The sequence below is a fragment of the Bactrocera dorsalis genome, chromosome 3 (genome assembly GCF_023373825.1).
Source record: "Bactrocera dorsalis isolate Fly_Bdor chromosome 3, ASM2337382v1, whole genome shotgun sequence".
Taxonomy (NCBI): domain Eukaryota; kingdom Metazoa; phylum Arthropoda; class Insecta; order Diptera; family Tephritidae; genus Bactrocera; species Bactrocera dorsalis.
The window spans coordinates 79,261,720-79,276,392 of record NC_064305.1 but is presented as its reverse complement, the minus strand read 5'-3'; positions in this window follow the sequence as shown (position 1 = coordinate 79,276,392).

Here is a 14,673-nt window from a genome sequence, read left to right as displayed (position 1 = left end):
ATACACCTTATAATTTATGGAAGTGGCAGAAGAACTAAGCAGTTCTTTTCAATTTATTATCGAAATAGTAGAAATAAAATCTCTTGGTGATCTTAAAGCTATATTGTTGAAAATTTTAAGCGTATATTATTCTGAACAAAGACATTAAAACAGGGGCTCTCTGAAGGAGGGAATATTTGCGATTAATGATGATAATTACTTAGACCTATCTTTTAAAAGACGAAGGGGTATAAATTTGGCAGGAAGAAAAAAACAGGAAAAATCAGAGTGGAAGCAAAAACTTGGCTTGAACGCGAGTTTCCGGACACTGCCCCAGGAAAAACAATCATCAACGCTTAGTATGCTAAGTTTAGTTTACAAAATAGTTTCGGATGACCGTAGAAAGGAGTTGTTCGAGATAGCAGGCACTCTAAAGATATCCACTGAACGTGTACATCATATCATTCACGAATATTTGGATATGAGAAAGCTCTGCTCAAAGTGGGTGCAGCGCGAGCTCATTTTTGACCAAAAACAACGAGGATTTGATGCCTCGGAGAAGTGTTTGGAGATGTTCAAGCGTAATAAACCTAAGTTTTTGCGTCGATATATGGCAATGGATGAAACATGGGTTCATCATTTCACTCAGAAGTCCAATTGACAGTCATCCGAGTGGAGTGCATACGATGAACGCGCTCCAAAGCGTGGAAAAATGCAGCAGCCGGCTAGTATTTTGAGATGCGCATGGCATAATTTTTATTGACTACCTTGAAAAAGGAAGGACCATCAACAAAGCCTATAACATAGCGCTATGGGACCATTGAAAGGACGAAATTGTTAAGAAACGTCTACATTTGAAGAAAAAGAAAGTGCTATTTTATGTGTGAAAACGATGGCAAAATCACCATATTTTCTAGCAGCGTCTATTTCCCGTTTTCAGAACTCGAAAGAATGTTCGCTGAGAAGAAATTTTCGCCGAATGTAGGGGTGATCGCCGAAACTGAGACCTATTTGAAGCAAAGGACAAATCGGACTACAAAAAAGTTATCGAATATTTGGAAGGACACTGAAACAGTGTATTACCATTCAATGGAGAAAAGAACTTTGACAAAAACTTTTCCTCAGTCTGCGGGTTTTAACGGTTGGCATCCACGCAGTATAGCTGGAAATCCTACCAGACGCTATGTTCAGAAGCTGTATGGAAGAATATGAGGTGGAAATAACTGAAAACTTCCTTCTGGACTGTCACGCGTTTGGGAGGTCAAGATTTAAACTCTTGGGAACTCATATCTTCAGACATCCCACCGAGCTGTCGGGAATAAAAATTAATCGCCTGAGCAAATTTATATTTTCTACTGAGTATATTGCTAATTTATAGGTTCGAACACAAGAGTTCTTCTTTTCTGTGGCCTCAGGAACTACATATAGTTGTTCACGTGCGATCTTTGGTCAGTCATCTAACTTAACCCAACCCAACCTATGGTAGGCCGGGGACTATTCAATTGACCTATTATTCTGTCTACCGACATCGAGGTGAAGTTTTCAGCTAGCCGGGAAGACATTAAGAATTAATGTGCTTTCGGCAATTAAACATTTTCTTAATTGAATCCATGATATTTCAAAGGCTACCTCGAACTTTCATGTACTTTGAGCCCCGCTTCGCTCTTGAGCAATCGATTAAAACCCGAAAGTGTCACGAAACACCCGCAGCCACACCAAAAAAGGGCCATGGAGCACACGAAGCTGTGACAGATTTTATGTCACGAAATGCGAATATAAAAGAATTATTACCGTTTTCCAACCAGAAATGAAATCAAGCGGAAAATTGTTATAGCGCAAAGTCGAACCATATAGGTGAGTATATAGTATTTTAATTTATAATTTATATATACAAACATATGTACATACGTACAATATACAGGCACTTGTTGTCGTTGTCACACTTACCAAAGTACGGACATAACTATGTATATATGTATTATGCATATGAAAGTGCAAAAACAAAAGCAAAAACTCAACGTCAGAATAAATGCATGCGTCAGTCGCCACCTTAAGCGTCACCGACATCGTTGCAGCGATAGAAAAATATATATCATAACAACAAAAATGATATAATTAAGAAAAAAAGTAAGTTTTCTCGCGCGACTGTTGCCAGTTGCTGATAGCGGCGCACCAACGTACAACGACCACCGACCACAATAGGACGTGAGTATTTTTCCGCAGTGCATTGATCAAGGCTAACAGCAACAATAATAACAAACACAATACAACAAACCAAGCTCATGCGCCAGCAAACTTGTCCAGCGTCCCAGAATATCCACTCAACCGCATTATTGCACTGAGCTCCGCTCCAGCCAAGTTGTGGGTACAAATCGCAGCGCACAACAGCCGCCACCTACATACGAGCGCGGTGGTTGACGGCTGCTGTCAGTGGTTTGCCGCTTGGTGGCGTGTGGTAAAGTGCCTTTGGCCAATTTCAATTAGACATGTATGACAACATACTCGACTCCGAGAACACCAGCCAGCGTTCCAAGTGCTGCCGGTGGTGATGGCGACAGAGGTGTTGCCGCATGCGCCACCTAGTAGAGTCAACTGCACAGCGCTTGGGAGCACCATCAGCGGCGGCGGTGGTAATGGTGATCACAGCAACTCTACGACATTCTTTTGCGGCTGCGTAACGAATTGACCAGCGAGTGACCAGCGAGCGGGTAAGCCAACGCTGCGGCTGCTGTTGCCACTGCTGCTGCTGCAAGAATTCAATTTGACTGCCCACAAATGCGACTTGTAATTGCGGGAATTTGAAGTGTGCAGCAGATGGCGGGCACTTGTGTAATCGAGCATTCTTATTGTTCTCCCGCCTTCTTGAGCAGCGCACTGGCAACACACAGAAATGCATTCGATGAAAATGTCGTTGGTAAAGAAACATATTCGAATTTACCCTATGGTAAATGAGATTATCTGTAGACTAGCAGAGAACTAGTTTCATGGAAGCACTTCCGAATGCTTTGATGACTGGTCCTATTAAATACGGGTTGATATCGGTTGGCATATGATGAGGTCTTCCGTTCAGAATTCAATTCTTTGAAGTACTTAACATATCATTCCAAACTTTGATCGAAATCGAGACTGGAAGACGAAGAATATTTTAAATGTAAATCTCTAATATTTCAAAATCTGAAGATGGTTGTTGGCAATTAAGAAATATTTTGGGTTGCTTCTAAAGAGAAAATGGTCTTTGTGGACGTCCGACAATTTTTAATATCATTAACGCTATGCTTAACAAGAAGACTGCAGGAAATGTCTAGAGCAGAGCACTAGGGAAACAATGGAGCATCTCTTGCACACTCGTCCCCTCTTGGCAAGACTACGCTATAAGCATCTAGGGTCTAGGTATGTATGATATACTGGAGTAGAAATCGATAGGGAGGCCGCAGAGTCTTTTAAAATTCGCGTCCAGCGCAGGCATCTTAAACGATGACTACTCTCCTCTAATGTTCTCTTTAAAAAGTATTTTTTCTATCGGATTGTCAGTGACGAAAAATGGATTCATTACGACAACCGAAAATATTATATGTTCAACCTTGCCAACCAGCCAAATCATGTATCATCTCTGTATTTGAAGGGATGAGAAGGGCGTGTTGTGCTATGACCTTCTAAACCTGGGTGAAACCATTAAATAAAGGGAACACTGCCGACAACAACTTCTTAAATTGAAGCGACTATCATCCGACGTTCGACCTTGAGTTGTAAAATCGGTTCAAATCTATTTGGAAAACCACGGCTGGAAAGTTTTGCTTCACCTGCCTTACAGCACAGACCTTGCGCCTCTTGACTACCATTTATACCGGGCGTTGCAGAGCGTCCTCTTTGGAATACGTTTCACATCAAAAATTGGATCGAAGATCAAAAATGTTACGCTTCTTATTAATAATGCTATTGTACAACGTTCACATTTGGAAAAACCAACCGCACGAACATAATTTTCAACGGGTGATCCAAGTAGAGATAGTTAAGACTACGCGCCACGCTCAGCTAATGGTCAACATAAACGGCCTACTCAGCGTACTATTCGCAAAACCATCACCCATCTTTAGCCCAGGATTCATTATTGGCTAATATTCAATCGAATACCGAATACGTCCAGAACACAGTGAAGAAAATATAGCAGCCGTAGCTGAGAGTGTACAAGAAGACCGCGGAGAATCGATTCGGCGCCATTCGCAGCAATTCGGACTGACATATGGGACGACTTGGCGCAAGAACTGAAGTCGCTCGAACTTCCCAAGTGATATGACTTCGCTCTATGGGCTTTTGAAAAGTTCCAAGAAGATCCGACGTTTTCGAGCTAAATTTTATTCGGCGATGATGCCCTTTTCTGGCTCAGTGGGTATGCAAACAAATAAAATTGCTGTATTTGGGATGAAGAGTCACCTAAATAGACTCAAGAGCTGATTGGGTCGGTGGAATCATCGGTCCATATTTGTTCAAAAATGATGCCGGTGAGAACGTAACCGTCAATGCCAAACGTTGTCGTGCCATGATAACCTATTACTATATGCCTGAAATTGAAGCTCGTGATCTCGACATTTGGTTTCAACAAGACCGCGCCACTTCTCCTTACATCGCATGAATCAATGGATTTATTAAGAGAACACTTCGATGAGCAGATAGTTTCCTCATTTTATGCCGCTCGATTGGCCACCAAGATCGTATGATACCACACTCTTTTCTGTGGGGTAGTGTCAAGTCAGCAAAAACTGGACTCAACGGATGACAACAACTGATGAGTCGACGTTGCGAGTTTTCGAGAGAAAGGTTCTGAGAAAGATTTATGGTCCTTTGCACGTTGGCCACGGCGAATAACGCATTCGATTGACCGATGAGCTGTATGAGATATACGATGACATTGACATAGTTCAGCGAATTAAAAGACAGCGGCTATGCTGGCTAGATCATGGACGAAAACATTCCAGCTCTAAAAGTATTCGACGCAGTAACCGCTGAGGGAAGAGAAGACCTCCACTCCGTTGGAAGGATCAGGTGGAGAAGGACCTGGTTTCGATTGGAATATCGCATTGGCGCCAAACAGCGAAAAGAATGAATGACTGGAGCGATGTTGATAGATCGGCTATAATCGCGTAAGCGGTGTTTACGCCAGTAAAGAAGAAGAAGAAGAATCTTAATCAAAATATCAAGTAATATTCTTTCGAATGATAATGAATATTTCCCACTAAATTTGAAGTTTCTGTATTTTTTCTCTAAAAAAGTAGGGAACCTCGAAATAGATCACCCAAAAAAAGTACTTAGTACTAAGTAACTATATTGTAAAACGCAGTTGAAGCCAATTTATATATTTTTGTATCGCTGTCTTACAATACTTTGAAAATAGTAATTTTGAAAGATGACCACTAATTCCTACCACAGGGTTGCACTGCAGTCCACACAGAATCAATTCATATGAGAACCAGTGAGTTGGCTTTGTGCAATGCTAAAATTACTTTAATAAGTTTATCAAGTGCATACGTAAGTCCAACTGTATTTATTTATATACTGTTACATAAAAGCAGCAAGTAGCACATACGTATGTATGTATGTATGCGAGCGTGTGTGTATCTGCATGCAAATCTGTAACTGAGCTATGCCTTGAAGCGACACCCAATTCACCCGTTGGCTCATTATGTCAGCTCGAGACACGCCACTTGAAATTCTATACACACACATACTTGTATATATGTAAATATACAAATATACTTATGTCTGCATGTATTTGTTTAAGTAGCTGCGCATGTGCGAATGTTTAATTGCTGAGAAAAAATGGCGAGCAACTGTAAAAAGCATGAAATATGCAGAATAAAATCAAAAGCAGCACCCAATAATTTTCGATTATTTGCACTTAAATACTTTCGAGTGTTAAGCAATCAATAATGCGCGTTAAATAGGCACATATAATATACTTGAGTATATACTTACATATCTACATATGTATATGCATTTATATACACACACATAGATTAATATTTCTTATATATACCAGGTAATGTGCTCACCCGCTTATGTGGCCTGGTGTTTGTGTGTGCATATGTATGTCCCCGGCATGATTTGCGAGAAATCGCTTATATAGTATACTCATATAATAATACATATAATTTTTTCAAGTGCGTACATATGCATGTACAATACATACAAACATGTGTAATACTTTGTATGGAATGATTGAATGCTCATTAAAGTGTCACGGAACTTCTTTGCTGCAGTGCAGGCTTTGCAGTCACATTTTTATTGGGAATGTCAAAATAAGATCAATAGCATTTGTTTTCTTTATTTAAGCATTGAACTAAAGTTAGCACTTTTTGTGCTAGTGAATGTTGTGTGTTGAAGGTTAAGGTTCACAAGCCATAGTTGGAAATGTGGGAATGGAATTTAATCGCCATGAATGGGTTTTACAGAATTTATTGTGCATTTTTAATGCCTTAATTGTATAAACAATTTCATTTGTTTATGTCTTTTTAATCTGTGAATTTACTTAGGTAAAATTTCGCTAGTTTCATACTTCAAGATTAATCGATTAATAGATTTTCTTCGGATTAAAATTGAAATCATTAATGTGACACTCATACATTCGGTTACTTCTTACTTATACTTTCGATTAGGTCCTCCAAAGCAATAAATTAACTAACTAATTTTCTTATTGAAAATTTTCGCAAAATCTTGTACTTTTTTAAGTATTCCGTGACGATCGTGAATCCATCAAAAACTTGCCCCATGCGGATTCTCCATCCACTTCTATTAAAGACAATAACCAGGAAAATGTTAAAGAAACAGTGCTTGAAAATCGTCGTGTCGGCAGTATTTCATATTTTCTACTCGTCGTCCAACATCAATTTAAATTTGTATAATTTTGTATACTTTCAAATTAAACCAAGTCCCAAGGGAAGGCGTTCTGCATAGAACAATGCTTTGAGAAAATCATATTGATTCCCACCGAACTACCGAAATTTTTTGATCTCGTTAATTTGATCATTTGCATTTGAGATAGGACAGTAAGCATTTGCTCCATTTTTGGCATATGTTTCGTATTTCATTTATTGGATAAATTTTTGTAGCTTTCACTTTCACAAAGAAAAAGTTTGGAATCTCCAAAAAATCTACAGTTTTTCCCGTTGGTCCCAATTTGATTAATTTAATTTTTAAGGTCCGCATACTTCGTATGATCTTTAGAAGAAAGTATGGGGCTATATACTTTTAACTACACTTTCAACTTTGTATGTACATCGTTATACCTGACGGTCGTGGTATATTCCGGTGGCCAATATAGGAATATTTTTCTATCTGTTTGAAAAGATTGGCTGGGAATGATCTCCTATAAACTGCTCCTCTACGGCCATACTCTTAACTCGTTGTGTACTGTCAACAAATGGACCATCTTAAAGAAGTAATCGCCAAGAAGCCGCCAATTGTAGCCAATTGGAGCGGAATTGTGTTTCATCACGATAACATACATAGTGATTGACTAAAAGCTCCAGGAGTCTGGTTGGGAGGTTCTCATGCAATCATCTTATAGTCCAGATCTTGCACCCAGTGATTATTACCTGTTTCTGCCTAAGGAGAATGATTTTGATAGTTAATAATTCACTTCAAGCGAAGCTTGTGAAAATCGACTCTACAAATAAAAATGATAGTTTTTTATGAAAAATATTCAATTTAATCCAAACATAATGAATTTCTTTAAGCTGTACCTCTTAAATGTGATTTACTGGATTTCGAATAAATGAAAGTCTAAGTGCAAACCAAGATGGATTTGCCGATCCAATTTCCTTCACATCAAAATAGTCGTTAGGGTAAACTTGTCTTGGCTTGTCTTTCTGAAGTAAATAAAGTGCATTCGGTGTATTCTTCGATGAGTGAAAGTATTCAACAAACAAGCTCCATTAAATTTATTGTACCGAATCAAATTTCTGGTGTTTGTCGCAAGCAAGTGTTTTTGATTGTTACAAATTATTCAAAGCGGGTCGAGAACGCGTTGATGACAAACCACAGCCAGGACGGCGATCAATATAAACATATGATCAACACGTCAATAAAATAAAGGACTTGGTGCTTGAGAATTGACTACTAACAGTCAGAGATCTTACTGATATCATTCGTATGTCGGAAGGATCAGTGAAAACCATTTTGAAAGATCATTTGGGACTAAGGAAAGTGAAAAAACGATTGGTTCCAATATCACTCAATCAATTGTTTTACAAAAACGACCTGAAAACAGACGACGGCAAAGGTGAGCCAAAGTCGAAAAAACCACGTCAAAGCGGGTCAAAAATAAAAACTATATTGACTGTTTTCTTTGATTATCGAGATGTGGTGTTCTGCGAATTTCTTCCGACCAGCCAAACTGTCAATAAGGAATACTATTTGAGTGTATGCGTTGACCGGAATTATGGCTCCACAACTCTTGTTTTTTGCACCACGTTAGTTCACCGTCGCATACTGCATTGATTCATCGTGAATTCTTTACCAATTTTCAACAAATAACGTACCAGTTCCACCGTATTTTCGTGATTTAGCTCCGGGTGACTTTTGGTTATTCAGCAAACTGAGATGACCGTTCTGGGGAAAACGTTTTGAGTCAATTGAAGCCATTAACAGTGATTCGCTACGTGTATTGAAGGCTCTTCCGGAAATTGACTTTATCAACTGTTTGGTGAAGGTTAGAAAAAGTATTGGCACAATTGTATTAGGGCCAAACGGGCTTACTTTGAGAAGACGACATAGATTTTGAAGAATAAATTAAGAATTTAAAGTTTTAACAAATTCTTACTATTTTTTGCACATAGTAGTAAGTTAAAAAATCATTACTTCTAAAAAATATAAATATTAGGAATATTATTACTTCAATAAATAATTGAAAGAAAGATTTCTTGAACTCATTGTAGCCCATTTTTTTCATTATTAGCACCATTTTAACTTAACCTTATACTAAAATGCATTTTAACACTATAAAATCATAACAAAAAGTACTAGACATCTTAACAAAACCTCTCGAAATTTTTTAATAACACAACAACACAATTTTACATGTCAAAGTTTTGGTCACGGTTAAATGTTTATGGAATTCAAGCTAACATATCAAAAAATTCTGATCGCAAACTAAATAAGGTGTTTTGAAAATAAAAATAAATTCGTGTCATAAGAGCAAAAGCAAGTCCGCATAATCATAGGAGTTAAGATTTCAGGGTAAACAATTGCAGAAGTGAATTTTAACTTATTATTTAAGCGTAAGTAACTAGTTAACAACAATAAACTGTAACATATGCACATGCTTGAGTGTGTGTGTGTAAAGCAAGTGAGCTGGCGCATGCGCAGTCGCCAAACTCTGCCATTCTACAACGCCGCTGCGACGCGCTGCTTATTTTCGTGCAAATATGCCCGTTAATAACACGTTTACAAGTAATAAATATATATACAAACACACATACATACATATGTATGTACACTCATATGAATATTGATAGTAAAAATGTAAATGAAATGCAATTGAGAAACTAGTGCAAGTTCGAAATGAGAAACTGGCTTGCAGCCACGCCAAAGCGAAACCAGACCGCCGGGCTGGCCGAACGCGCAGACCACTGGCGGTACAGGCGGCTGACGGCGGGCGGTGATATTAGAATTACATGAATTGTTGTTGTGCATTGTACGTTGTAAATAAAAGCAAACGTTTACCTTCCGGTTGCAGCCAATATGCACGCACACACATACACACTTTGACTCAAATGAGCAGCATTCGCGAAAAGAAGGTGAGGTTCACTCACCACACACACACACACGGGCGCAGAGTCACGCTGCCACAGCGCTAGCGTTCAGCGTACAGCAAATTCATTGACTCCCAATCATATTAGCGCTAGAAACAAGAATGACCAATCATCCAACTAATCAAGTGCTCGATTAAACCGACAGACATTCTTCATAATGCAGCATTAATGCCACAAACAACAAATGGTGCAACAATAAAAACAGCGAGTACATAAACTAGCCAACAAGTAATTATATATGCACATTTATGTACATGGGTGTATGCATCTGTGTGTGTGTATGTGTGTGTGTGTGTGAAGTGCATTAGTTGGTAACAAAATTTGCGATAAATGACACAAACAACCGGGTTAATAATAGCACAATGGCAAACTACCTAATGGTTAACAAATGCTCAGCAATAAAAGTACCAAAGTGCATGTGTATGTATGTATATATGTACCTTGTATGTTCATATATGTATGTAATGTATAGAAACAAAAGATATAATGATTTACGTTCTGTGCCGCCACTCTGGAGTCGGAAAGTACCTTTTAGCTCGTGTCATAAGACATGAGCGGCAGCTGTGAGTATGAGTCAGTTTTGGGCCGAAATGTTAGTGGGATAGTCTCAAAGTTGATTTCGAAATTGTGTACAAGGTTTACTAACGGCTGATCAAATTTGAACCGGATTAGTCGGGTTCAACAATTTGTTCCATTAGTTTTTAATAGCGTTAAGTTAGGTAAGATTTCATTAATTGATGCCAGGGGTTTACAAACATCTGATCAAATTTGACCCGGACTGGTCCGGTTAAATAATTTTTTTTCCTTGGTATTTAATTGCGATAAGTTAGGTAAAACTTCATTAATTGATCCTAGAGGTTTACTAATATTTATCAATCTTATCAAATTTTTCAATTAGTGTTTACTAGCGATAATTCATCTAAGATTTCATTAATTGATTCCAGAGGTTTACTAACGTCTGATCAAATTTGACCCGGACTGGTCCAGCTAAAAATTTTTTCCATTAGTATTTAATAGCGATAAGTTAGGTAAGTTTTCATTAATTGTTCCCAGAGGTTTATTGACATCTGATCAACTTTGACCCGGACTGTTCCGATTACACAATTTTTTTCCAGATTGTTCTAACCTTTGTAATGTTCGACAAGGTTTATTCTTCAAATTTAAATTTCTGTATGTTTGGAAGTTGTTTGTTTACGAAGCAAAATGTTTCTCTGGTTTCTAATGAAATCACGATTACCGAAATGTTGAAAACGTTGCAGAAGTATTATGAGGATCTAATTGATCATGAACACAAGTATTTGATTGGAACAAACCATTCAGTAAAGGTTGTGAAGTCATCAAAAACTTGTCCTATACGATTTGATCGTCCATTCATCGCAGTTGATGACGATAATATCGAGTAAGTTAACGAAACAATGTTTGAAAATCCTTGAGTGGGCATCAGATCAAATAGCAGAGAATCTCAAGATCGTTTATGGATTGATTCGGCACATTTTGGTTAATGTTTTGGGTATGAAGCGCGCCGCTACTAGAGTCGTACCAAAAGAACTGAATCTTTTGCAAAATTGACGTCGAGTAGAGGTCGTAAAAGAGATGCTTAAGTAGCTGTGGAGCCTACATTCATCAAACACGAATATTCTCTAAGTCAAAATAATATCGACGGCAAATCAATTGAACATTAAGGCCCATGAAGGTTCGATTCAATAGAGGGCGACAAATATTTTCTGTGGGTTCTAAAGAGGCTGGCTGGCAGCGAGAGCCTACTGAAAGAATAATAAAATTATTTCGTTACATTAAAATATGATACCATAAGATCTGGGAAATGTTTGGCACCAATAGCTCAGTCATCATCTTCATCACCAAAAGTTTTTTGTGAGCCTTGGCCTGCTGCTTGAGTGACCTCCAGACATTAGATTTGCGATTTTTCCCCAATTTTTTATACCAAATTTTTTTCATGTTTTTTTGCAGTTCTTCGATCCATATTGATTTTGGGTTGTCCCATCCTTAGACTAGCATAGAGTAAGGGTTCCCCTTGCTCAGTGTTGTCGGCTTCGGTTATGTAAAACGATTTTGCCTTTGATAAATTGGGTTAACTTGGCTAATTGTTAGCCTCCTCCACGCATCATTATCATTGATCTTTCTTACAATTTTTCTATCCGAGAACTGCACTTAGACTTCTTCCTTTTGAAGCAGCGTCCTTGATTCTGCACCGTAACATAAACCTGGGCGTTAGATGGTTTTGTATGTTACAGAGCCAGTTTCAATTCAGCACCTTTGTTCAGTGTTGATTTGGAAAGTTTGTTTAGTGATGCGTATGACCTATTGCCTGATTACATGCACTCATCGCTAGTAAAGCCTGCTGAGTTATTGCTTCGCAACGTAAAGTCTAAGTAGGTCAAAGGCCTTCACAGTTACAAATGTTGCATCATTTTTCTGCTCATCACCATATAATAAACCATCATCATACAATGAACCAACAGCTTAACTTACTTTTCTTATCAGCCGCTGGCTGCGTAGCCAAAGACCATCTGTTCGTACTTAGTGCCGACTAGTAAAGTAATTAGTTCAATATTTATTTGAAATTACCGCTAAAAGCGTGTAAAGAGATTTCCAAACATTTGTAGATATTTTTTGATTGATGGTTTATTGTGTAATTAAGCCTAATTTGGTTCAACTTACATTTAGTTTTTTATTGGCCAAAACGAATCAATAAAAGAAATAATTGGCGAATGGATAAGCAAAAACTAAAGAAAAATGCACATTCCCTAATTATTACAATTACATATAAAACATGCATTAAATTGCAGTTTGCTACGAATATTTAATTGCTTAATTATATCTTAATTATATTTAGGGTCGAGTAATCGGTCATTGTAATTAATATACGTATGACCTTGAATTGTTGCAGCAATTTTGAATGGAATGCACATATTACAGTTGCAATCATTTTGATTAAATATATTTAAATTAATTTAATTATGTAACTTATTAAAATTTTAATTTAGTTACAAAAAATTTAATAAAATAATTAACATAGTTCAACATTAAGTTTGAATTACTTCACTACCATGAAAATCGTTATATACGATGAAGTTAGGGGATAGAGGTGATAGAGAATCTGAAAATTATAGAAATAAAGTTTTCATAAACCAGAAGTAAAGTAAGGCAATTCTTTTGAAGATGTCATAAATATTGGGTAGTCGAAAAAGTATTTTCGTATTTTGTCAATAGATGTCGTTGCAGTCGTATATCTCCAAAGCTACCATGCGTCATACCATATTGTGTTGGAAAGGTGAAATTTTAACCTTTGTTTAAAAAAAAATTAAATTCGAGGAAGTTGAAAAAAGTTACAGATGTTCAAAAATGAGTGAAAGTAATGAAGAAAGTAAATTTTAAAAATTTTTGTGTAAACAAGGGAAGAATGCCACGCAAGCCACCAATGAAATTTTTGAAGTTAACGGAAACGATGCTGTATCAGTTCGTGTAGTACAACAATGCTTCGCTCGCTTCCGTTCCTCAAACTTCGATGTGAAAAATGCACCTCGCTTTGGTAGACCTATCGTTGAAAAGGTCGAGGAAATTATTGAAAATATTGACCAGGACCGTCACATAAGCAGCCATAGTTAAGGAACCTAAAATTCATCATCAAACAGGTCTGAACCATTTAAAGATTGTCTGAAAATTTTAATGGACTGAATTAACGTCTGCGATTCTTTGCTGGAACGAAATGAAATCGAACCATTTCTGAAGCGAATGGTACAGAAGACGAAAAGTAGATCAAATATGACAATAATGTGCGAAAAGGATCATGGTCCAAGCGTTGAGTTGAGCGCGGTGATGCTCAACAAATGGTCGCAAAGCCAGAATTGACGCCTCGAAAGGTTATACAGAGTGTTGGATGGAATTGGAACTATGAGCTACTCCAGCCTGGCCGAACGATTAATTCTACATTTCAGTGTCAACAACTGGTGAGATTGAAGCAAGATATCGAAAAGATATATATATTGAAAAAGATATCGAAAAAAACGGCCAGAACTAATCAACAGATAGGTATTCGTCTTCCATCAGGACAACGCTAGACCACACACATCTTTGATGACTCGGCAAAAACAGGGAGAGTTGGGTAGGAAGGCTTGATGCTTCCGCCATATAGCCCTGACCTTGCATCATCGGACTTCCATTTGTATCGGTCAATGCAGAACTTCTTTAATAGAGTAAAGTTGACTTCAAGCGAAGCCTGTGAAAATTATTTGTCGCAGTTTTTTGCCGAGAAACTAGAAAAGTTTAACACTGATGGAATAGTGTCTCCAGCGGTAAAATGGCAAAAAGTGGTCGACCAAAGTGGCACATATTTGGTTCACTAAAGTTCATTATAAATATAAATAAAAATAAGTTGAAGTTTGATTAGAAATACGAAAAGACTTTTTCGACTGCCGATATAATAAGCAGAAATAAACAAATTTCTGTAGTTTCCCAATTATATTTAATTGCTACCAAAAGTAAATTAGAATTAACGTAATTACTAATTATAAACAATATAAATACATAACTTCCGTCTATTTTGCCGGCAATGCAGCCCAATTCCCAAACCATTCTATTTGCGCGCACACCCTCAGTACGCTCCTGGCCTTCTACAACTACAAGACTGAAAGTTGAATATGTTAGCGCGGAGTGTGGCAAGCCACACACTCAGCTTGGCCAAGCAGCGGCGCAAGCGCCGATCGTGGGTTCAGCGCTACACGCGGTGGCTGTGTTTGTGCGCGCGCGCGCGCTCGAACAAGAAGTGAGCCAGCAACGCGCGGTTCAATAATAATCTGTTGCACCAATCAAACAAAATATGCGATCACTCAAACAAACGGGCAGCAGCAGCCACAGCAGACAAAAGCCG